Below are 24,237 nucleotides of genomic sequence, written 5' to 3'. Positions count from 1 at the left end.
TTATTGTATGTATAAGCAGAGAAAAAGTAATGTGTAAGTTATAATTGTAGAAGTTATTACAGCACTGATGCCGACAACTGTTTTTTTTGGGAGCAGTTCTGATTGTACAGTCTAACAGCTGCAGGGAGGAAGGACCTTCGGAAACGCTCCTTCATGCATCTAGGATGCAGCAGTCTGTCACTAAAGGAGCTCTGCAGTTCAGCAACATTTACATGCATGGGGTGAGAGACTCTGTCCATCAAAGATGTTATTTTGGCCAGAGACCTTCTGTCTCCCACCACCTGCACTGGGTCTAGGGTGCATCCTAGAACAGAGCTGGCCTTCCTGATGAGTTTATCCAACCTCTTCCTCTCAGCTGCCAATAAACTGCTGCTCCAACATACCACACTGTAAAAAATGACAGATGCTACCACAGAGTCATAAACTGTTTAAGCCTGCCACACACGAGAGCAATCAGCTGAGCAAACGGCCTCGAATGACTGTTTGCTCAGCAGATTGCTCGCCGTGTGCGCCTGATCTTCACTGAGTTTTCTGCCTCACGAGACGCTGAGGTGAATATCTGACCAGTTAGATATTTTGCGCCTCAGCTCACAGGGGTAAAAACTCGCTGTGTGTGCACTACTGAGCTGCTGGCTGAGCTGAAATATTCTAGTGGCCAATCAAAGCACTTTCTCCGCTCACATGACCCCAAGATGTATTCAGATGCAGCCCCTTACCCTGTCTGCGTGTCTGAAAAATAAACAAAACGGTACCTTGCGGATCGATGGGCCCACTGTTTCCATTACCCTTTCGGAAGGATCTGGGTCTTCCAGGTGCATCTCTTGGAGTAAATTGGCATAAACTCCTTGCCTGGTCCATCTTTCCAGCTACTGTAACCATATTTTCCCAACCTTGAAATGCCGTGGCGGCGACGTTTCATCAACAAAAAAGGATAGGCATTTCCTCCGTTTCCAGCTCTGTCTCTGTGTTGTTTCTTTTCTGACATGCAGACAGGGGGCTGCCATCTTGGGGTCATGTGAGCGGAGAACGTGCTTTGGTTGTCCACTAGAATATTTCAGCTCAACCAGCAGCTCAGTAATGCGCACACGGCGAGTTTTTACCCCTGTGAGGCGAAAAATATCTTAACTGGTCAGATATTCACCTCAGTGTCTCGTGAGGCGGAAAACTCTTGTGAAAATCAGGCGCACATGGCGAGGTATCTGCTGAGCAAGCGGTCATTCGAGGCCGTTTGCTCAGCAGATGGCACTCATGTGTGGCAGGCTTTAAGGCACTGAGAAAAATCAACAATCACTGCAAAGAATTCAAGCAGCTTTCATTAGCATAACACTGGCACACACTGAAGCCATCTCACTTTATTCGTAAATGAGAGCACAAAGCAACAGAATGAACGGGAGTAGGGCTGGTCGATATGGCCTAAAATCAATATCACCATATACTGAAGATCTCACCTGGATAACGATAAGTAGACGATAACTACAGGAATGTGTAGCAACAATATTTGTCCACTAGATGGGGCTGTCTCATGTATTACATTGACTAAAATTTTACATGACTCAAGGTGCTACAGCTTCTTAAAGGGACATAATTGTGGCCAACTTACACATCTTTTCATTTTTTTATTATCAAATTTATTGACATGGGAAAAATTATCTGGATGAGAGACAAGAACTTGGATAACGATAAATCTTTGACATGTTGCCCAGCCCTAAACAGGAGTCTATCAGACTGCATTTATTGTTATTTACATGAAAATCTACTGAAATAAAAATGGCCACAGTCAGAGTTTCAGTTCAGATGTGATTAGTGTATGATCTCCCTTTCATTTTTGTAAGGATGATACCAATGAGCTGGACCTCCGGGATGCAGCAGTTGTCCTCCTGACAATTATCACCGATGATGCCGAGAGTCCAGTTACGTACGACCCAGTGAGAATCTGTTATCCTAGAGGGTGATGTGATTGTCAACCTCTCCAGCCTTCCTGATGCCTTCCTGGTAATGTTCGGCCTCATCTATGCCTTACACCTAGATTATCCGAAGGGACTGACCAACACATTTGAGTTCACGCAGAAAATCTTACTTGGTCTTGATGAGTCTAAACTGTCACCCATGCTGCAGAGTCAAAAATGACCTGATGTTACATGTGTAACTCAAAATCTGAAAGAGTGGTGGATTCAGATGACTCACTCTGTTAGAGCATTGTCCACATCCACAATGTAATTTACTATTTGTCTGCTCTTTAATTGTTGATGTTAAAGTAACACACCACCATTTGGGCAAATATGTTCATTTTCCACTTCTCCTTGAGTTAACCCTCCCACTGTCCTAATGGGTGTGACCCCGCGAGGAAAGTTGACCATTGAGCAGGGTTGATGGTTTATCCCTTGAGGTCCACGTGGCAGGGATGAGGTGGTGCTCACTCCTCACCCCGTCACGTGGACCTCAAGGGATAAACCATCAACCCTGCTCAATGGTCAACTTTCCTCGCGGGGTCACCCATAAAGACAGTGGGAGGAACAGTTGAGTTTTACCTTTTCTCTGTTCGTCCAGCCGTTCTGAGTCTGGCAACTCCATTTGTGGCTTTAGTTTAGTGTGAATAATTGAATCGGATTAGCCCATAGGCTAATCCGATTCAATACTCAACTGGTTTTATGCCAAATGGCATAAAGTACTCACTGACTTACTTGATAGTGGTTAGTGTAATTCATATTTTGTTAATGTTGAATTGATGTGCATCCTGATGTTGCTTTAAACCACCTACTCAAAGAAAGACTACACACTGCTGTTGTCCAGTTTTCAAAAGTGTGCGTTTGTAATTGTTTCTTTCAAATTTTGTTTTATTTTCTGTTTGAGTTGGCTTAATCGGTAACTTTAATTTGATCATAATTTGAAAATATATTTAATATAGACTCCAAATATTTAAGTTTATTTATGGTCTGATATACTCAAATATCTGAGTTTATAAACTCAGAAAATATGAGGCAACTGATTGCCTTACATTTTTTGAGTTCTGCCTACTTATTCGGGTTTACAGTGTACGAACTGTAAAGATTTTGTGGTGTCAGAGTTCACCTAACAGTTCAAGTGTTCATTTTTTGCTTTGTGTGTTCACAGGGCATGCTCAGTTGAAGTTTCCATCTCTGCGCGTTCAAGATGTAAGAAAAATAACACGAAAGAAATGCAACAATGAAAACTTCAAAAAGGCATCAACAACCAAGCAAGTGGATCCATAAAATGGACTGATTTTTTAAAGGCATTTCTAAAAAGTCTTTCAAAATGGACAGAATTAACGTGTCATGTTCAGAACAGTTTGCGTTCTCATCTTTGATTAATCCTGGTAAACAGGTCTGTTTTTGTTCTGTTCTAATTCTCTCTGTTTAATAAATTTAAACAACATGACTTAGCTATTTTTTTTTTTCTCTGCATAAAGACAAAGTATCAGTAAATAGTGGAAATTAAATGTATTGGTAGTAAGCAAATAGCAGATGTTAAATGTTACTTGCAGTATGTGTTTATAGAAAAAATAGAGATACTTAAATGTACTAAAAGAATATTACGTCAAGTTTACTGTAAAGTGTACTTTCACAACTGTAAGTATACTCAATTATATAAGAAGTACACTACAAGTAAACATATATTATTACTTTAAGTATAATTTTAAGTATACATTCAAAGAGAAAAGTATACTCAATTATTTCAGAAGTACACTACAAGTAAACTTATAATGTTACTTAAAGTTTATTTTTAAGTATACTTTCAAGGGCAAAAGTTTACTCAATTTTATTAGAAGTAAACTTATACTGTTACTTTTAAGTATACTTTCAATGAGAAAAGTATACTCAACTATATCAGGAGTACACTACAAGTAAACTTATATTGTTACTTTTAAGTATACTTCCAAGGAGAAAAGTATACTCGATTATATCAGAAGTACACTACAAGTAAACTTATAAGTATACTTCCAAGGAGAAAAGTATACTCAATTATATCAGAAGTACACTACAAGTAAACTTATAAGTATACTTTCAAGGAGAAAAGTATACTCAATTATATCTGAAGTACACTCCAAGTACACTTGTGAGGTTACTTTAAGTATACTTTCAAAGAGAAAAGTACACTCAATTATATCAGAAGTACACTACAAGTAAACTTATAAGTATACTTTCAAGGAGAAAAGTATACTCAACTATATCAGGAGTACACTATAAGTAAACTTATATTGTTACTTTTAAGTACACTTCCAAGGAGAAAAGTATACTCAATTATATCAGAAGTACACTACAAGTAAACTTATAAGTATACTTTCAAGGAGAAAAGTATACTCAATTATATCTGAAGTACACTCCCAAGTACACTTGTGAGGTTACTTTAAGTATACTTTCAAAGAGAAAAGTATACTCAATTATATCAGAAGTACACTACAAATAAACTTAAATTATTACTTTGAAGTATACTTGCAGTATACTTCAAGTATACTTTTAGTGGCCCAATTTAGTCCCAAGGAGTATACTTCTAAGTAAACTTTAAGAACAAGTATGCAAATAAACTTCTGTACTCTTAAGTATACTTGAAATTATATACTTAAAGTATACTTCTTTTTCGTAAGGGGAGTAAGATTTCATGTTGGCGATGGTCTGTGTGTCATTTCCGTTTGGTGACATGCTTTGCTCGATCATGTACTTCAGTGGCATTATCAGTGAAACAGTGGGCTCTTTTTCATCACAGACAACAGTTGTGGCTGTCTTCAGTGGCTTAAGCAGTTTCACTATGTCTTCTACATCTGATATATCAGTGTGATCCAGAGTGTCGATTTCTCTCGTATTCCTTCGGATTTCTGGGCAGCTCAACGCTGCTGAGACAGCTGCTTGCTGCTCCAGGTAGCGCGCCAGCATTTCCTACGTGCTGTTCCACCTGGTCTGGACATCGGTGATGAGTTTATGCCGAGGCAGTTCCAACTGGGTTTGCTTGTTGGTCAGGACTGCGGTGGCCGTGGTGCTCTTGTGAAAAAATGTAGTTATTCTTCGCACACGACCAAGAAGGCGCGCAACGCGGGATACAGCCGAGCCTCTCTTACTGGCCAGATTCACAACATGCGCCAAGCACTTGATGTGAGGGTGGAGACCGCTCTCTCTCACAGCAATGTCCATGTTGCTCGCGTTGTCAGTGACACAAGCAATGGTTGTGTGTGGCCTTGTTAGCTCCCACTCACTCAGTGAATTTCTCAACACTTGAGCTAAGTTAACACCAGTATGACTTTCACTTAGCTCACGAGTTTGCAACACAAAGCTTTTACTCTCCCATTTTTCGATGATGACTTGTGCCGTAATGGTGACATAACTCTGTGTTGCACGCGAGGTCCAGCTGTCGGTGGTCAGAGCGACGCGGTCGGCATGTTTTAGACACTCTTTCACGCTTTGTTTCGTTTCATTGTAAATTTCCGGGATTACCTTCTCTGAAAAATGTCCCCGGCATGGCATCTTAAACTTGGGCTCCAGCACCTTGAACATTTGGATGAATTTTCTGTTCGCTTCTATGTTAAATGGAGCCATGTAGTCCGCTATGAACTCACCAATGAGCCGGGTTATCTGTTTTGCACGTGGACTTGACGGAGGTAGAGTTGGTGTCAATGCTTGTTTCATGGTCAGCTGTCCTTTCGGTAGGCTTGTTTTCGCCAAGGCCGTCTTCACATTTTTATGGTAACGTTGAAGGTGGTGGTTCATGTTTGTTGTGTTGGAGGTGGTGTACGGAATGACAGCATAGCATAGCTTACACACAGTCTTGGTCTTTTCCGTTACTCTATTGCCGTTATTGTCTTTTTTAACCGGAAAGCCAAAATACTGCCAGACAGATGACCTGTATCCAGGAGGAGCATCCTCAATTTTGACCTCATTTGACTCCATTGTTCTGCTCTTTCGGGGCAAGGCAGTTGGTGGCACCAACTTGGTGCTAATGCTAATATTTGTTCGCTCGCTGTAGCCTGCAGTGTTGTTGTTACAACATGCGCTGTGACTTAACGTCACGACGCACTGCACCGTTCCCTGTTTGTTTTTTTAAATTTTTATTTTATTTAGTTTTACCCTGCTTTATCAGCAGAGATGGTGCTATCAGCCTGTCACCATAGACTGTAGGCCTGCCCTACTACTACACAAATCATGCAGCAGTGCTGCCTAGTCTAGTTTCGTGGTCCATATCTTTTTTACCTCGATGCATTTCGTCACGTTTTGTATCGCGAGTTTTCGCCAAACGATATTTTGTCACATCCCTAGTACAAACCCAGTTGCATCAGGGTCCTAACAGCCCGTATCAGAGGGCCTGGTACCCCATACCCCTGAAGTACCCCCCAGAGGGTACGGGCTGTTAGGACCCTGTACCCTACCCTGTACCCTACAGGTCCAGTCAAGAAAAGGAGTGTTGCAGGTTTTGATTTCTGATCCCATGGAAATCTGTGTAGAGCTGCGTGAGTAAAAACAAAACATTTACCCACTACTAGACACCACCATGACCGTATCTACCATTGAGGACATTGAGGTCTGGACCTCGGTATTTTTTCTGCAGAATATTTTAAAAATAATCTCTAACTGTGCATTTACAGCATTTACTTTTTAGAAAACATACTTGTCTGATTTTTGTTGAATTTTTAAATCATTGAAATGTTTGTAGCTCCTACACTGTAAAAGTTGTTGTCACAAAATCATGCCTGCTGGTCAACAGTAACCGGCTCTACATACTCCAACAAGTACGTTTGTGAAAAAAATACATCTCTGATTTTTCATTTATTTTACTGTAAACTGTAGTGACACACAAATGGCCCCTGCTGATAACCAATTTCCTAGTACTCTTTATCAATACTTTCAAAATTTAACAGTCAAAGTTTTTATTTTTGGACCATTAACACTTGGTCATTTGCATATGAACGTTTTTACGAGGTTAAATAATTTGATCAAAACAATGCACCTGCTCATCTCTGCTTCTCCAAAAACAAATCACAAATCAAATATGTCAACTGAAAAGGCACCATACACTAAAATGTACTACACACACACACACACACACACACACACACACACACACACACACACACACACACAAATAGTTGACTGAACAATGAAAAAGATTTAAAATACAAACTCAACTCTCCCAAAATAATAATACGTTGCTTATGAATCAAAAGTGAAAACTGTTTTCCATAATGTGCATCATCAATCAATCTTTATTTGTACAGCACCTTCCACTGCCTTTGCAGGAGCCCAAGGCGCTGAACATAAAATACAGTAAAAACACAGATAGAATAAAAAAGAGATAAAAACAACATACAGACATAAAAGCACCATACAAAATGTAAACAGGGAGCATAAAAGCATACAAGTCACATAAAAGCTAAACGATAAAAATGAGTTTTCGAACGACTCTTAAAAACATGCAGCGACGGTGACAGTTTAATATCAAGTGGAAGCTCATTCCAGAGAGAAGGAGCCAAGACCGAGAAAGCCCGGTCACCTCTAGACCTGTACCTAGTTTGTGGGACAGTCAGTATATCCATCATCATGCTTATGTAAACAGATGATGTAGACAGAGTAAAGTAATAGTCTCACAACATTTCAGTCATGCTGTGGTGTAGAGTACACCTCAGTGTTAAGACTTACAAAACAAAAACCCGCATATAGGCCTCCCTCACACACATACAAGTACTTGACAGATATGAGTAAAAAAGTGACATAGAGAACAATGACACTAATTGTAAATAATAAATTATCCATTCCAAAATACAAGTACTTTGCATATGAAAGAAACGTTTGCGCTGCATTCCTTAATGTGCATCATCATTCTTATGTAAACAAAGGACAGTCAAGTCCTCGGCTCATAAATTTGAAGCTGTGCTGTCTTGTCCAGTACAACTCCATGTTCACACTTCCAACCAAACACCTACAGTTGTGGTCAGAAGTTTACATACACTTGTAAAAAATATAATATAATGGCTCTACTGAGTGTCCCGTTATTTCTAAAACTCTGATTTTTCTCTGATAGAGTGATTGGAACAGATACTTCTTTGTCACAAAAAACATTCATGAAGTTTGGTTCTTTAATGTCTTTATTATGGGTTAACAGAGAAAAGTGATCACATTTGCTGGGTCACAAATATACATACAGCAACATGAACTAGCAATTTTGGTGACTTAGAAACGTGTCAGTGAACTGAGCTTCATAGCATGGCCTCTTAACTTCTTGTGAGTGATTATGAGTGACTACAGCTGGTGACTTCTCTTAGGCCAGGTAAATAGAGCTCATTGGATACAAACGCTACAATGGAAAAGTCAAAGGAGCTCATCATGGATCTGAAAAAGCGAATTATTGACTTGAACAAGTCAGGAAAGTCACTTGGGGCCATTTCAAAGCAGCTGCAGGTCCCAAGAGCAACAGTGCAAACAGTTGTTTGTAAGTATAAGGTGCATGGCACTGTTTCATCACTGCCAAGATCAGGAAGAAAACGCAAGCTATCACCTGCTGCTGAGAGAAAATTGGTCAGGAGGGTAAAGAGTGAACCAAGAATCACCAAAAAGCAGATCTGCCAAGAATTAGAAGCTGCTGGAACACAGGTGTCATTGTCCACAGTCAAACGTGTTTTGCATCTCCATGGACTGAGAGGCTGCCGTGCAAGAAGTAAGCCCTTGCTCCAAAAGCGGCACCTTAAGGCTCGACTGAAGTTTGCTGCTGATCACATGGACAAAGATAAGACCTTCTGGAGGAAAATTCTGTGGTCAGACGAAACAAAAATCGAGCTTTTTGGCCACAATGCCCAGCAATATGTTTGGAGGAGAAAAGGTGAGGCCTTTAACCCCAAGAACACCATGCCTACAGTCAAGCATGGTGGTGGGAATATTATGCTGTGGGGCTGTTTTGCTGCCAATGGAACTGGTGCTTTACAGAGAGTAAATGGGATAATGAAGAAGGAGGATTACCTTCACATTCTTCAACATAACCTAAAATCATCAGCACGAAGGTTGGGTCTTGGGCGCAGTTGGGTGTTCCAACAGGACAATGACCCCAAACACACATCAAAAGTGGTAAAGGAATGGCTAAATCAGGCTAGAATAAGGGTTTTAGAATGGCCTTCCCAAAATCCTGACTTAAACCCCATTGAAAACATGTGGACAGTGCTGAAGAAACATGTCCATGTCAGAAAGCCATCAAATTTAACTGAACTTCACCAATTCTGTCAAGAGGAGTGGTCAAAGAATCAACCAGAAGCTTGCCAGAAGCTTGTGGATGGCTACCAAAAGCGCCTGATTGAAGTGAAAATGGCTAAGGGACATGTAACCAAATATTAGCACTGCTGTATGTATATTTGTGACCCAGCAAATGTGATCACTTTTCTCTGTTAACCCATAATATGGACATTAAAGAACCAAACTTCATGAATGTTTTTTGTGACAAAGAAGTATCTGTTCCATTCACTCTATCAGAGAAAAATCAGAGTTTTAGGAATAACGGGACACTCAGTAGAGCCATTATATTATATTTTTTACAAGTGTATGTAAACTTCTGACCACAACTGTACATGTTGTTTACATGCTGCTGTTTGCACATGTCACAACACCGAGGTGTCTTTTTGCTTGGCATCTGGAAGGCAGTCATTCCAAGGCAGAGCGTGTGAAACCATGTTGAACAACTTCCACGTTGAATCTAACAAGGACAAAGAAATGCATCCACATAACCTTTGTTACAGAGCACTTCATTACAATATTTGTGATCAATTTCATGCCATAACTGTTAATCTTTACTACAAATGATCAGTTAAAATTTACATCATTGGTATTATCAGTACACGTGTTTAGATCTTCTCATGTCACATATCGATGGAATGGATCTTTTTTTACATAGGTACTACCAAATAAATGAGTAGAGGGGCAAACAGTAAACGGCTTCTATTTTCATTAAACCATATATAGCAGTGTTTCCCAATCCTGGGTACCTGGCACCCTAATGGGTTCTCCACAAGATTGCAGGGGGTCCACACACTTGTGTCTGTGATGAAGTTGTGAGGTTCTAAAGATGATATTTTTCAAAATTAAATTTATAAACTGCTCAGGACACAAACAATTGTACAATTAACACTGTGTATTAGAGTTACAACCCTTATGGATATATAAAATGTAGAATCATTCACTTTTGATGTGCGTGGGTGCGTGGGGATTGTGGTTGTAAGGTGCTTGGCTCATGTTGGACACAAACAAGAGGGTGCTTGTGGGAAAAAGTTGTGAATCGCTGGTCATTCATCCAGTCACTCACACATAAAAGCAGGGGTAGGGAACCCTGGTCCTGGAGAGCCACTATCTAGCACATTTTAGAGGTTTCCTTGCTTCAACACATTTGATTCACATGTTCAGCATCTCATGAGGCTCTACAGAGGCATGTTAATCACCTGCTGATTATCATCAGGTGTGTTAATGCTGTTGTAAGGTTATGAAGTTCATTGTTTTCAACTCCATACAGCTGCCCCCTGTGCACAATAACACCCGTGTAGAAAAACCAAGGTCGGGTGTTCCTCAGACTGTTTACATTCCAGGAGAAGAGTCCGAAGGAGAAGAAGAAACTTTACTTAATCAAAGTACTTTATTTGTGATTAAAATTATTAAGCAAAACAGATGTTGATCAATAATAATCAAGTGAATGATCTGTGAAATAAATATGTCATGAATTATGTTTAATGAAAACAGGACTACGGCACAGACATACTGATCCTCATCTCCATAGAAACGCATGACACATTGTTCCAACCAATCAGAGCTTTCGGCTGCCGCAGGAGAATCTGGTGTTGACTTCAAGTGTCCAATCCACTTTACTGAAACTTAAAACAATTCAGAGATATAAAACAAGGCAACGCCATTTTAAAGTCAGTTCCATTTTGACTTCAGTTCTAGTCATCGTCATCCTAAAGATAAGCACAGACTGGCCAGATGTGTTTTCTTCTTTAAACTAAGAACTGTGAAGCTGGAGATTTTCGTCGTTTAACAACCAGACGACATCCTTTCAAAATAAGAGCACCTGCTGACACGCCGCCGAACGGTACCGGGGTCGACCCTCCAGACGGGCTTTGAAACGTTGTGACCGCTGCACCGACAGCTCCAGCGTACATCCGAGGTTCTTGGACCTGGCATTTCCTGATCTACCTGGGAGACCCCCCACTGGGTACGTACACGGCAAAATAGTGGCTCATGTCATCACTTTATAAGCCTCGTGATATCTAGTCATAACAAAGACTACCAGATTCAATTACGTCATCCTAAAGAGTCTGAACCAACCACACACACACACACACGCACCAACACAACATCCAAATCCATTTTCATCCATCACAGAGTTAGTCCTGGTAGATTGTTTAGAATTTATAATTAAGATATTAAAGATTCTCAGACGATCCCAACTCTCTCTCTTTTCTTGTCTCAAAATCAATACAGAGTGTTTAATTAAACTCCCTGATGATAAAAATAGCCTATTCTTCTGTTTATAAAAAGTGATCTACTTACAGTGTATTAAAATACAACTCCAGATAGTTACATCACTTCAATTCCGTTACACTGTGTAGCCTCTAAACATGCTGGGTAGCAGCTCTCCAGGACTAGGTTATGAAGTTCATCATTTTCAGCTCCACACAGCTGCCCCCTGTGCACAGTAACACCCGTGTTGAAAACGCCAAGGTCGGGTGTTCCTCAGACTGTTTACATTCCAGGAGAAGAGTCAGAAGGAGAAGAAGAACGCTTTTCAATAATCAAAGTACTTAATTTGTGATTAAAGCTATTCGAAACAGATGTTGATCAATAATAATAGAGTGAATGATCTGTGAAATAAATATGTCATGATTTATGTTTAATGAAAACAGGACTATTGCACAGACAGACTGATCCTCATCTCCATAGAAACGCATGACACATTGTTCCAACCAATCAGAGCTTTCGGCTGCCGCAGGAGAATCTAGCTTGTTGACTTAAAGTGTCCAATCCCGTTTACTGAAACTTAAAACAATTCAGAGATATAAAACAAGGCAACGCCATTTTAAGCTCAGTTCCATTTTGACTTCAGTTTTATTCACCGTCATTCTAAAGAAAAGCACAGCCTGGCCAGATGTGTTTTCTTCTTTAAACTAAGAACTGTGAAGTTGGAGATTTTCGTCGTTTAACAACCAGACGACATCCTTTCAAAATAAGAGCACCTGCTGACGCTGCCGATCGGTACCGGGGTCGACCCTTCAGACGGGCTTTGACGTGCTGCGACCGCTGCTCCGACAGCTCCAGTACACATCCGAGGTCTCCAGACCTGGCATTTCCTGATCTACCTGGGAGGCCCCCACTGGGTACGTACATGGCAAAATGGCGGCTCATGTCATCACTTTATAAGCCTCGTGATATCTAGTCATAACAAAGACTACCAGATTCAATGACGTCAGCCTAAGGAGTCTGAACCAACCACACACACACACACACACACGCACCAACACAACATCCAAATCCATTTTCATCCATCACAGAGTTAGTCCTGGTAGATTGTTAAGAATTTATAATTAAGAAATTAAAGATTCTCAAACGATCCCAACTCTCTCTCTTTTCTTGTCTCAAAGTCAATACAGAGTGTTTAATTAAACTCCCTGATGATAAAAACAGCCTATTCTTCTGATTATAAAAAGTGATCTACTTACAGTGTATTAAAATACAACTCTAGATAGTTACATCACTCTATTCTGTTACAAGTGGCGAGCCATGCATGATATCTGCACAGTTTATTACACTTTGTGCCGATTTTGAGACATATTTTGGGATTTTTGGTTCAGTGTGAGTTCAGAGAGAGGAAAGGCGAGCATTTCCCTCATTCAGCTTCTCAGAAAGGGGGGGTGCACATTCATCACCCTCCAACAGGAGGCGCTGTTTCATCAAAACACCTTAAGTGCTGACGTGTGCTGACGGCCATTTTGAGGCCTACATCTGAGGGTAAACATTTCTCCTGTGTTACTACGTTGGAACCGTCTGTTTATTGTTTGTCGCGGTGTTTGTGACACTGTGTGCATCCATTTGTGTAATCGGAGACAGAAGACTCCGTCGGAAATTTATTTCCGTTCAATAAGCGCCTGATCCGCGCTGTTCCTTGTCGGAATACTCGTTAGCACCTACCGTAGCTTAACTTGCTAGGTAAACGCTGTAAGTCGGGTTATTACCGTAGAGCGATACTGCATCCAGATTGCGTACGCTGTTGAAACCCTTTTAACCACGGAGCGGGATGCCCGTTGGTTGATCGGGCAATTTTAAGACCCTGGTCGCTCCAGGGCGTTCGCTAGCATTAGCCGATGAGCTAACTAGCCACTCTCGGTGGGAAGCTCGGGAATGCGTCCCGCGAAGCTTTCAAGCTGTTCCGACGCAGCGATTCTGCGTCCTTTAATCCGCTAAACCTTCCGGTACGGAGTACTTTTGGATAACGTTAGCGGCGGTTCTAAATAACGTTCCGGTGTGTAGAATCGTGATTCTGCTACGACGGACAAACACCGAGTGCCGGACTGCGCATGCGCGACAATCCGCCATCTTAGGTGCCCGACACGTAGCTTGACCCGCCATCTTGGGCAGGTCAAATGACAATGTTATTTTTGGCATTATTGAACAATTTTGCCCAAAATATTCATTCAACAGCCAAGCTTCCCTTTAACTAATTCTTTAATAAGTCTACAGGTACGGTTGTTTCTAAATAAACATCTAAACTGAAACAAATTCAAAGAGAAAATTGGTGAATTAGAAGACTAATTACTATTTTGGAAAATGGACTCAGAGGAAACGATGCAATTAACATCCCAAATTCAGGCGGCGATGCAAAGCGCTCTCCTGCCAATGATGCAAAACACTTTCCTTCCAATGATGACTAACATGATGAACATGATCTGCAATCTTCAGACAGACGTCGAGGGCGTCAAACAATTTGTGCGTGATTCTCAGGCGACCCGGTCAGCGACTCCGTGTTTGCCTGAGAAGACGCAAAATGAGACTGAAATGCTGCAGGCTGATGTTTTCACAGGTTCTGATTCACAGGAAACCACCAACACCTCAAAGGAAAGAAACAACACCTCACCGGTCGTTCCATCCGTGGCGATGTTAGGCGACGAACCCGCAGATGACGACCCCAGTACCACTACTGCTACCGCCGTGACTGAAAAAAATTTGCTTGCACCTCTGGTCGTGAGAAAGGGATCTAATAGGCCCGCAGTGGAGGTCACTGTAAATCAGAGACATCGCTGTGTCGCATTATTAGACACAGGAGCGGACATTTCGCTCATCAGCGGAGCTCTTTACAGCAGCATGTGCGAACAAAGGGGGGAGGACATCTCATCCCCCACACTCATTTCGGGCCCAAAGGATTTTGACGATTTCTATGGCACTCCCTCGTCCGCGGCTGCGACGACTGAGGTCAACATCTCGATAGGAGGCATGTCCTTTAAACACCTTGTGTACATCAGCGAGGAGATGCGGATGCCCATGCTCATAGGGTTGGACTGTCTCCAACGCCTTGACGCTAGAATCAGCTGCGCGTCCGGACAACTGTTTGCACATATGAGGAAGCCAAAGCCGTACAAACCGTGGCCTGACACAGGCGGACGCCTTTCTGTGGCAAGTCTTTTGCGGGGGGACGCGATTTTGACCGCACCACCACTCTCGAAGCACCGGGTAGACCCCCAGAACTTCTGTCCCAGATTGAGAAGGTAATAGACCAAGCAGATGCTCTCACAAACGAGGTCGAGCGAGACAAGCTACGACAACTTTTGCTGAAGTACCAGGATTTTCTTTCACTTGACTCCTTGGACTGTGGTCTGACCACTATCCATGAAGTCCGGATTCCTACCAGGCCAGATGCACCGCCGTCCTTTGTGCGGCAATACAAGATTCCCCTGGCATCCATAGAACCGGTCCAGGAAATCATTGACAGCCTCTTGGCTAACGGGGTCATTCGACCCTGCAACAGCACCTATTCGGCTCCGTTGTGGCCGGTACTGAAGCCTAATGGTAAGTGGCGACTTACCATTGACTACCGGCAACTCAACAAACAGGTCCCCTTGTCTAGGTGGCCTATGGCACGCCTGGAGCAGGAGCTTCCAAAAGTGAAAGATGCTAAGTACTTTTCCACCCTTGACATTGCGTCTGGATTTTGGACGATTCCCGTCCACGAATCGGACCAACACAAACTTGCTTTCTCCTTTGCCAACCGGCAGTACACCTTCACCCGGTGTCCTTTTGGTTATTCCAACTCGCCAGCTGAGTTCAACATCTTCTTGAACAAGGCCTGCCCCGATGCTCGAGAGCGTGGGACCCTCATCTATGTCGACGACATTCTTATTCGTCGGCGTAAATTGGATGACCACCTGGCCGAGCTGGACCATGTCATGGGTCAACTCGCGGCGGCAGGTGCAAAGATCTCTCTCGCCAAAGGACAGTGGTGCAGGTCGCAAGTTCAGTACGTTGGCCTCCTTGTGGGACCACAGGGAGTGCAGCCTCAGCTTGGCAGGATTCAGGGTGTTGCCACCATCACACCTCCGACGAATGTCTCCGAACTTCGCAGCTTCTTGGGGGTCTGCAACTACTCGCGTCAGTTCGTGGAACATTACGCTGAGTTGGCACGACCTCTGACTAATCTGTTGAAGAAGGATGTGGCGTTCGAGTGGGCGGAGCAGCACCAGCAGGCCATGGATGACCTGAAGGCCGCAATGTGCTCGGCTCCGTGCTTGGCGCTCCCCGACTGTGACAAGGAGTTCCACCTTGAGGTTGGTTTCTCAGCTCACTGTTTGAGTGCTGGTCTCTACCAGATTCATGACTGCGACAGGCGTGTCATGGCCTATGCTAGTAAGCTCTTGACTGGACCTGAGTTGAAATACTCGGACTGTGAAAAGGTTTTGCTTTCCACCATGTGGGCCGTTAAGTACTTTGCGAACTACATTGGCGGACAGAAAATCATCATTGAGACACAGCACCAGCCGGTGACCTTCCTTAACAGTCAGCGCATCAGAGATGGTGTGGTGACCAATTCTCGAATCGCTTCGTGGCTGCTGGCTCTTCAAAGCTTCGATATCGAGGTGTGCTACGCCCAGAACCGACGTAGCCCTCTTGGCATGGGTTTGGCTGCGTGCCAACACTGCTCGGACGACACCATCGCGTCAGTCCCGCCAGCCAGGCCCCCTCAGGCTCTTCTAAACCACAACCACCACTACTACGACCAGTCATACTGTGTGGGTTTACTGACCGTATACGTGGATGGCAGTGCTTTTCGGCACGGTTCTGCGCCTAGTGCGGGCGTGGGTGTCGTCTGGGTAGACGGTGACCACAGGGAGTCCCGATGTTACTCTCTGGGTGAGAAGACCTCACAGTATGCTGAAGTAGCGGGGATCGTGATAGCGCTACGTAGCGCTAGGGACCGTGGTTTCCGTGAACTGGTGATTTGCACTGACTCGGACTACGCGCGTCTCAGTTTCTTATGTCATCTACCAACGTGGAAGAGTAACGGGTACCAGACCGCTAACCGGAAGCCCGTCAAAAATCAGGCACTCTTCAGAGCATGTGACATTCTGGTGACTGCACTTGACATGCACATTTACTGGCGTAAAGTCAAAGGTCACTCTCGCGCACCCGGTCCTGAAAAGGAGTTGAACGATCTTGCAGACTCTTTGGCCAAACAGGGCGCGACCGATGGTCCCCTGTGGGTTTTCGACCCCGGGTGGCTTGAGGGACATGTGTGGTCTTTCCCTGATGAAAACCAGGTGTGTGTTGTTACTCGAGCTCGGGCTGCTAAAGCGTCCGCCTCGGAACCACCCAAAGGTGCGGTGGCCGTTCAACCTGCCTATTCGGATACCGATCTTGTCAGTCTTCAATCCCAAGACCCTGCTATCAGCAGGATGATCAAGTACATTTCTGATCCTAAAACCCAGCTACCAACTTCCGTCGAGCTTGACTCCGTTCCTGAGCTTCGCTCTCTCTTTCGTGTGCGGTCCACACTGAGGATCATCGAAGGGCTGCTGATGCACGCCGCCAAGCCTCCTTTGCCGCCTGTCCTTGTTACTCCAAAACCGCTGAGGAGGGGCATGATCTCGCAGGCTCATGACTCTCCATCCGCCGGTCACAAAGGCGTCAAGGCCACGTTCGGTGCCCCGTGCCAGGTTGCTTATTGGCCGGGGATGCGTCGTGACATCTCAGACCACGTCGAGCGTTGCTTGGTCTGTTGTCAGTTTCAGCCGTCCAACCCTACGCACAGAGCTCCCCTACAAGAAAAAGGGCCGACCACTCCATGGTCGGACTTGCAATTCGATTGGGTGGGGCCTCTGACCAAATCAACCAGAGGAAGTAAGTACATACTGACTGTCACCTGCGCAATCACCGAATGGGTTGAATGTTTGCCAGCACCTGATGACACGGCTAAGACTACAGCGATCCTCTTGCTGAATCACGTTTTTGCCCGCTTCGGTTTGCCCACAAGGGTCGACTCGGACAGGGGTACCCATTTCACCTCTGACGTGATGAAACATCTTTGGGAACTGTTGGGTGTCAAGGCTAAGTTCCACATTAGCCACCGGCCCCAGTCCTCTGGACAGGTCGAAAGGGTGAACCGCACGGTTATCAGCGTGTTAAAAAAGTACGTGAAAGCTAACCACCGAGATTGGGATGTGAAACTTCCGTTGGTCCTTATGGCCATACGGGCTACCCCCCATGAGTCTACAGGAGTCTCCCCGTTTGAAATGATGACGGGCAGACAAATGACTCTACCGCTTCACCTGCTGTATCAACGACCGGTTCGGTCCGACACAGCCCCGGCTTGTACGAGCGGCCAATACTTGCAGGACCTGAGAACTCACCTGCTTGCAGCATTCTCGTTCGCACAGGCATCTCTGGAAAAGTCAGCTGAAGGCAGAAAAACTTATTACGATAAGAAAGCCTCACATTCCGAACTCGATGTAGGTGATCAGGCCTGGTACTACATTTTCGCTCCCAAAACGGGTAACAATAAGGCGACCTCGGGGAAGCTGGCTAAGAAACTTTTGCCCAAATGGTCGGGTCCATACCTGATTACAGATAAGATCTCTCCGGTCGTGTATCAGATCAAGATCGCCGACAAAAACAAGGCGCCCGTCTACAAATGGTTACACAGGGACCATATCAAACTGCACAAGGGTCCCACAGATTTGGCCGATACCGACAACAACAATCCACCGACTTCAAAAGGGGGATGGTTTTCGACTCGTCAGGAACGTCAAGCTCTTCCACCATTTTGGAAATGACAAAGGCAAGAAGGGCAATGTTATTTCCTGCAGCGCCGGTCTGGAAGGCACACTGGTGTGCGCGATCGGTGAGCTGCGTCAGCAGCTGGTCATGCTTAGAAGCGGGAACTGCTCGCGGGCCAGTGAGGTAGTTCTTGGCACCAAACAGCGAGGCCAAGTCCGGCTCCAGTGGAGGAACGGATGGCCAGCCCTGGTCGGAGAAGCACTTGACCTTGGTAATGGGCGCATATGTGGAAATTGGCACTTTGACCTTAGCAGGTTCGGAGAATGCGGCGGACCAGCAGCTCATGGCAGCGGGGAAGCGCGGCCAGATGGGGTCTGGACAGCGCGTTTGTGTTGCCCCGAAAATTCCCGCCAAATCATCTGCTTCAGGCGGAGCCGGTTCTGGCACGGCTAGCCCCTTGCGGACTGCAGCCGCGGAGATGATGGCAGGTAGCTCCTGGAGCAGTGCTCTAACTGCTGGCAATGAGGAGCGAGAAGGAACTGGAGCAGAGGAGCCCGCTGAGGGAAGCTCGTCGACCTCCGTGTTGTCCAGGAGGGAAGAAGGGCTATGGCAGCCAGCCTCGCCGTACTCCTTGCTGTCGATGACATCGTCTAGTCGGCAGGAGCCAGCCGGCTCCTGGTCGACTTTGAAGAACTGTAGGGCCTTGTCCAGCGATTACTTGTTAGCCACCGGAAATTCCTCGTCAGCGGCGGGGGTGAAGTACTCGACCCGGCGGATCTTTTCAGCCACGGGCAGAGCAGCACAAAACGGGCACGAGGCCTGGGGGGTCAAGGCCAGGCCAGCGTTATGAGCCCGAGACAGACCTCACATTTGACGTGCAGGTCGCCGCTGGAGATGTAGCCCGTCTGGCAGGCCGGGCAGGTCCTTGCGTTGCTGGACATGGCTGGTGAGTTGACTGTTGTTTCTAGATAATTTGCTCTTTAAAGAAAGCTCTTAAGCTTGGCTTGAAGAGATAACGGAGGCGAACAGTGGAGTTGCTCCACTTATATACCCACAAGGGTTGCCCACCATTGGTGGGCGTACATTTAAGCTCTTCATGATTGGCTGATGCTGAGATCATCCTTCCAATAGCAACTAGCTTAAGGGCTAAGACTAGACGAAATAGAACTATGTTTCATCTAATTATGGTAAATGGGTTGTTGTCCTTGTCCCTACCAGAATCAGCAGCTGATGATATGTCAGCAGGTGTCCCCTCACAACCCAATGAACCTCAAGAAGGTGAGCAATGTTGCATGTTAGCTAGCAACCTCATTTAAGGGGGTCTGTGGGAATCACTTAAGGCTGTCTTCTTAATAGGAATATAAAAAGGCTATTTTTGGTGATAAACACATTGTTTCCCCACATAATGATAATTATATATATCAATCAGTAAAAATGTAGGAAGATGTCACATCCTGTCCTGTTTCCCTATTTTGTTCAACCTGCGTCTCTGTTAATTGCTCCCACCTGCATCTCGTTTTCCAATCACCCAAGCTCCCACCCCGCTTGTATTTAAACCCCTCCAGTTCTGTGTCTCTGGTTGGCTCGTTGTTCCCATGTCCTGCGCGTGTTTATCATTAAAAGACTTTACCTGTCCCAGGTTGTCTGCCTGCCTGATTGCTCCCCAGCGTTTGGATCCTTACATCCGCTCCACTCACCAGCACGTCGTGACAGAAGACAGCTGAAAATGTAGTTATGTAAAGCTTTGACACAACATGGAAATTTAATTAGATATCCAAATTTGAATTTTATCATCAAATAAAATTTTAGAATAAATAAACACATTTTAAGGGAGTAATAGGGAAAAGGAGATTAACACCTTTCAGCATTTCCTGCTTTTTCCAGCAGTGATATTGCTAATTCTGTTGAAGGAAATTCACTGTTTAATGAGAGACAGCTGGTGAAAATGATATGTAAATAAGTAAGAATGCATGTAGACCTACATAATTAAGCAAAACTGAAACACTAATATGAAGTATATATATTATGTTTTTTTCTCCCTTCTAATCTGGGAGGTTGGAACCCCAGCTCCAGCTATGGACAAGCCCCCAGGAGGCCCAACTTGATATTTTTTCATGGGGCCCAAAATCTCTGGCAGCCCCCCTGGTAATGTCACATATCAACATGCTGCCCCTGGAGTCTGCTTACAGCACTTGTTGAGGGGACCAGGTGTGATGAATGAAGGCTGATGAGATGAATTATGGTGTATGCAGGTCAAGGCATGGCAGGGTCATGACAGTCCTTCCTCCACACACTCTGTCTTTCCTTTTGTTGGTGTGGTTCATGCGCGGCGCGCGCTCCTGCATAAAATCCCGCGTCCTTGCTGGATTAACAGCCACTGCTTTCTCTTCACAAACAGTTTAATTCAAGATTTAAACATGAAACGGAAACCCTTCAGCAACGTGGGACAGTGTTTCAATTTGCGGGTAATTCTGGTCTCCCTTTACTACAGCAGCCACTCAGCTATGGAGGCTGCTGGCCTACGGAGGCTCGGAGCTGGACTCTGGCAAAGGTGAACAGGATCAAACTACTTTTGAGGAGGGAGAGCTTTGCTGCATTTTTGCTACTGAAATAAGACGTTTCAACCAAGCACTGTATGCTTTTTACATTTTACAAGTGTGATGAAAACATTTAGTAAAAATAAACATTTTAAATTCTCACATTTTAGGGGTGCTGGGAGATGATTTAGGGGTGCTTCAGCACTCCCCAACATAGGCTAAAAACGCTCATGGTGCTGATGGCAATTCTGAACGAAATGAACAAGGTCCATGCCAAACCAACGGAAAAAAAGGTTAGAAGCAAGGTACGAAACAGACACTGTAAAATAATTATAAGTATTAAGATGTTTAAAGTATATAAATGTCAAAAGAAAACAATACATAAGCTAAGATCTACAACCAGGGGCAGTCCTAGCTCGTTTGGTGCCCTGGGCGATCACACTTCCTTATGCGTGATTTACTTGACCAACTTATTACAAAATGTGATGCATTTATACCCCAAGGCATAAAGAAGGCAAGAGCAAAAAACCAAGTAGCCGTCGCCGCTGTAACATATGTTCTCCAAAAGACACACAGCACTCCCGAAAATAAAAAGGATTTTTCAGTACCTAATACCCATTTTGCCGCCCCCATTGTCCAGGTCTAAAACTGCTACTGTTTACAGCAATATATTCCAATTCATGTTCATGAATATCTTTATTCTTCATGTTTTCAAGGTTTCAAGTGTTTGAACTGTAAGTGATAGATACTGCAGGTAGGTGTGTGTGTGTGTGTGTGTGTGTGTGTGTGTGTGTGTTACTTTCACATTCGCTAATAAAAAGTTAGAACAAAAAGCAGTTGTTTAATTTATCACGTTTTGGGTTCAAAGATGCACACACCAGCCAGAACATCTGGAGCCATGTGGCTTTAAGCATTTTAATTTTTATTTTTTGAGAAAAACAAACTGAAAAAAATATTTATTTCATCATATTTATTTTATTCTAGACTAACAGAATGCAATAAAAAATTACAACATTTCTCGAAGAGCTATTTTCAAAATCTATTTCTTAATCATTTTTATTTTTACAGTAATTAAAAAAACTTGCAGTTACAACCTGCCTGATGACATTTTCCCACATCTGCAAAGCTCACTGGAAGGACACAAACCGAGGACGATATTTTCCTGATATAGGGTTTATTACTCAAGTAAGTGTCATGTTTGGAGGAAGGTACCTAACCCAAGACATGCAGAATGCAACACAGACCAAAAACGGATGGTAAAATGATTTATTTATAAAGGAGGAACTTAGGATGCACAGATAAGTCTGTGGTTGGAACTGCTACGACAGCTCAGCGTCTGGAGGAGGGAGAACACAGGTGAGCATAGGTTCTGATTCAGAAGTCCATTGTAGGCAGAGGTGTTCAGCAGAACTTACTGTGGGGCGTGTAGATGTTGGCTGGAGGAGGGAGAGGTAGAGAGCCGGGGGGAAGCGCAGGAGAGGGAGCATAGGTGGAGAGAAGCGGGGCGTCCTGGTGGATGGGGCACTGGGTTGAGATGAGAGGTGGGTTATGGAGGTTGGTGATATGGTCCGCGTGCTGAAAATCCAAATCCTGGAGTAGAGGTAAGTATCTAAAGAGGCCGACAGAAATCCTGACCAAGGGTAAAAATCCAAATCAGTTCCAGGCGAAGCAAGAAAGGTCAACATCCAAAAATACTAGAGCTAAACACTACGAATAACATTAATCCAAGAAATACTAGAGATAACTCGAGTGGCTGGCTACTACCACGCTGAGGCAATCTTCCGGCGTCGAATTGTGTCCTCCATCCACCTTAAATAGGAAAACACCCCGCTGATCAGGAACAGCTGGGCCACTCCCTCTCCTGGCAAGAGACTCACAGATGGTTAAGAGGAAGAGAGTACTCACCCCAGCTCATGACAGTAAGGGTAAAAAGGTATCTGAGTAGAAGGCGTACTGAGGCCTAGTCCACACGTAGCCGGGTCTTTTTTAAAACGAATATCCGCCCCTCCAAAAACTTGCATCCACACCACCTCGTTTTAAAAAATAACTCTGTCCACACGTACCCGGATAAATACGTTGTTAAGGACATGCCAGACCTGTAGGCGGCAGTACTTCCCCCGTTCTTAACCTCGTCCTTCGTCTGCGGTCTTCCGCCATGAGCAGTAATTCCGCTTGCAAAAACAAACAAGCAAAAAGCGCTTGGACGATTGATAAAGCGAGCGCAGCTCTGAGGGCATCCATGCTGTCGGCTAGTGTAAACACAGGTCGCACACGTGATGTCAGCATCTTTTTGTCACGGAAAGTGACGTTGCGGACCTTAAAACTCCGGTTTTGTCTGTCCACACACAGACACCCAAAACGGAGAAAACGCAGATCTTCCCTTTGGCCGGAGTTTTTAAAAAGATCCGTTTTCGTGTGAAAAAACTCCGTTTTCGTGTGGATGACAGGCCAAAACGTAGAAAAATATCTACGTTTTGGCAGATCCCCGGCTACGTGTGGACAGGGCCTGAGTATCATCTGATCTAATATTTTTAAAATGATGACATCAAACAGACAAACATTAAGAAGTTATGGGCAAATATTGGTATTTTAAAGACTAAAGGGGAAAAATGTAAACAAATAAACAACATAATTACAAAATAACAAACTTTAGGCAAAACTTAGACACAAACTGAGGACAATATTTTCCTGGTATACAGGGATTATTTAGTTGTCTGAAAATGTAACACGTTTAAAAAAATACCGCGATAATACCGAAAACCGTGATAATTTTGGTCACAATAACAGTGAGGTTAAATTTTATAACAATAACCAGCACAAATCATCACTTTGGAAAAGTCACACCAGGTCATCCAGAAATCTGATGGAGGACATGCAAGTGAAACTGGAAAAATGTAAATATTGTGTAAAAGTCCATCTTTTTCAGTAATTCAACTTAGACTGAGAGACCAAGAGCGAGCCACCCCAATTATGTTGCCATGACATGTCGAGATGTGCAGCAAAACATGAAGTTACGCGTCACGCTGACGTCACTCAGAAGACTCAGAAGATTAAAAAGTAAGTAAATAAATAAATAAAATTAATAAATAATAAATTCAATCAAAATAAGCCCCACCCACCCACTATCTCTCTCCCATGCTTATTTCTCAGTGTGGTCTCAGGGAGCTGCTACAGAACTCCATCAGTCAGTCCATCACGGGGACACGGGGACAGTCTAAGATCTTCTAGTCGTGGGCTGGTGTAGAAACTCCCACACCCGTTTTTCACACAACAGGAGATGTTTTAGAGCACTGGTCCCAGGTGGATGAATAGAATAGAACAGTAATGTCAGTGGGGAAATTCATTTGCTAGAGCAGCACAAACACTTACAGAAAAGAAAAAGGAAAATTAATAAGATTAGAGGTAAACACACAAAGGCAGTAAGCTATTATAGTAACCTTCAACCACTAAAAACAACCGATAACAAAACT

General features: G+C 44.0%; 1 long non-coding RNA gene across 1 annotated transcript; it reads right to left on the bottom strand.

Moving 5' to 3' along the window:
* Nucleotides 1-22,019: 22,019 nt before the first annotated feature.
* Nucleotides 22,020-23,045, bottom strand: LOC139064483 (uncharacterized). Its single transcript, XR_011517495.1, has 2 exons — nucleotides 22,183-23,045; nucleotides 22,020-22,103 (listed from the first exon to the last, which is right to left on the bottom strand). It is a non-coding gene; the product is annotated as an uncharacterized lncRNA (long non-coding RNA).
* Between the last annotated feature and the right edge of the window lie 1,192 nt (nucleotides 23,046-24,237).

This window comes from Nothobranchius furzeri, unplaced genomic scaffold, assembly GCF_043380555.1.
Source record: "Nothobranchius furzeri strain GRZ-AD unplaced genomic scaffold, NfurGRZ-RIMD1 Scf031, whole genome shotgun sequence".
NCBI classification, from domain to species: Eukaryota; Metazoa; Chordata; class Actinopteri; order Cyprinodontiformes; family Nothobranchiidae; genus Nothobranchius; species Nothobranchius furzeri.
This window is presented reverse-complemented; position numbering and strand designations above follow the sequence as displayed.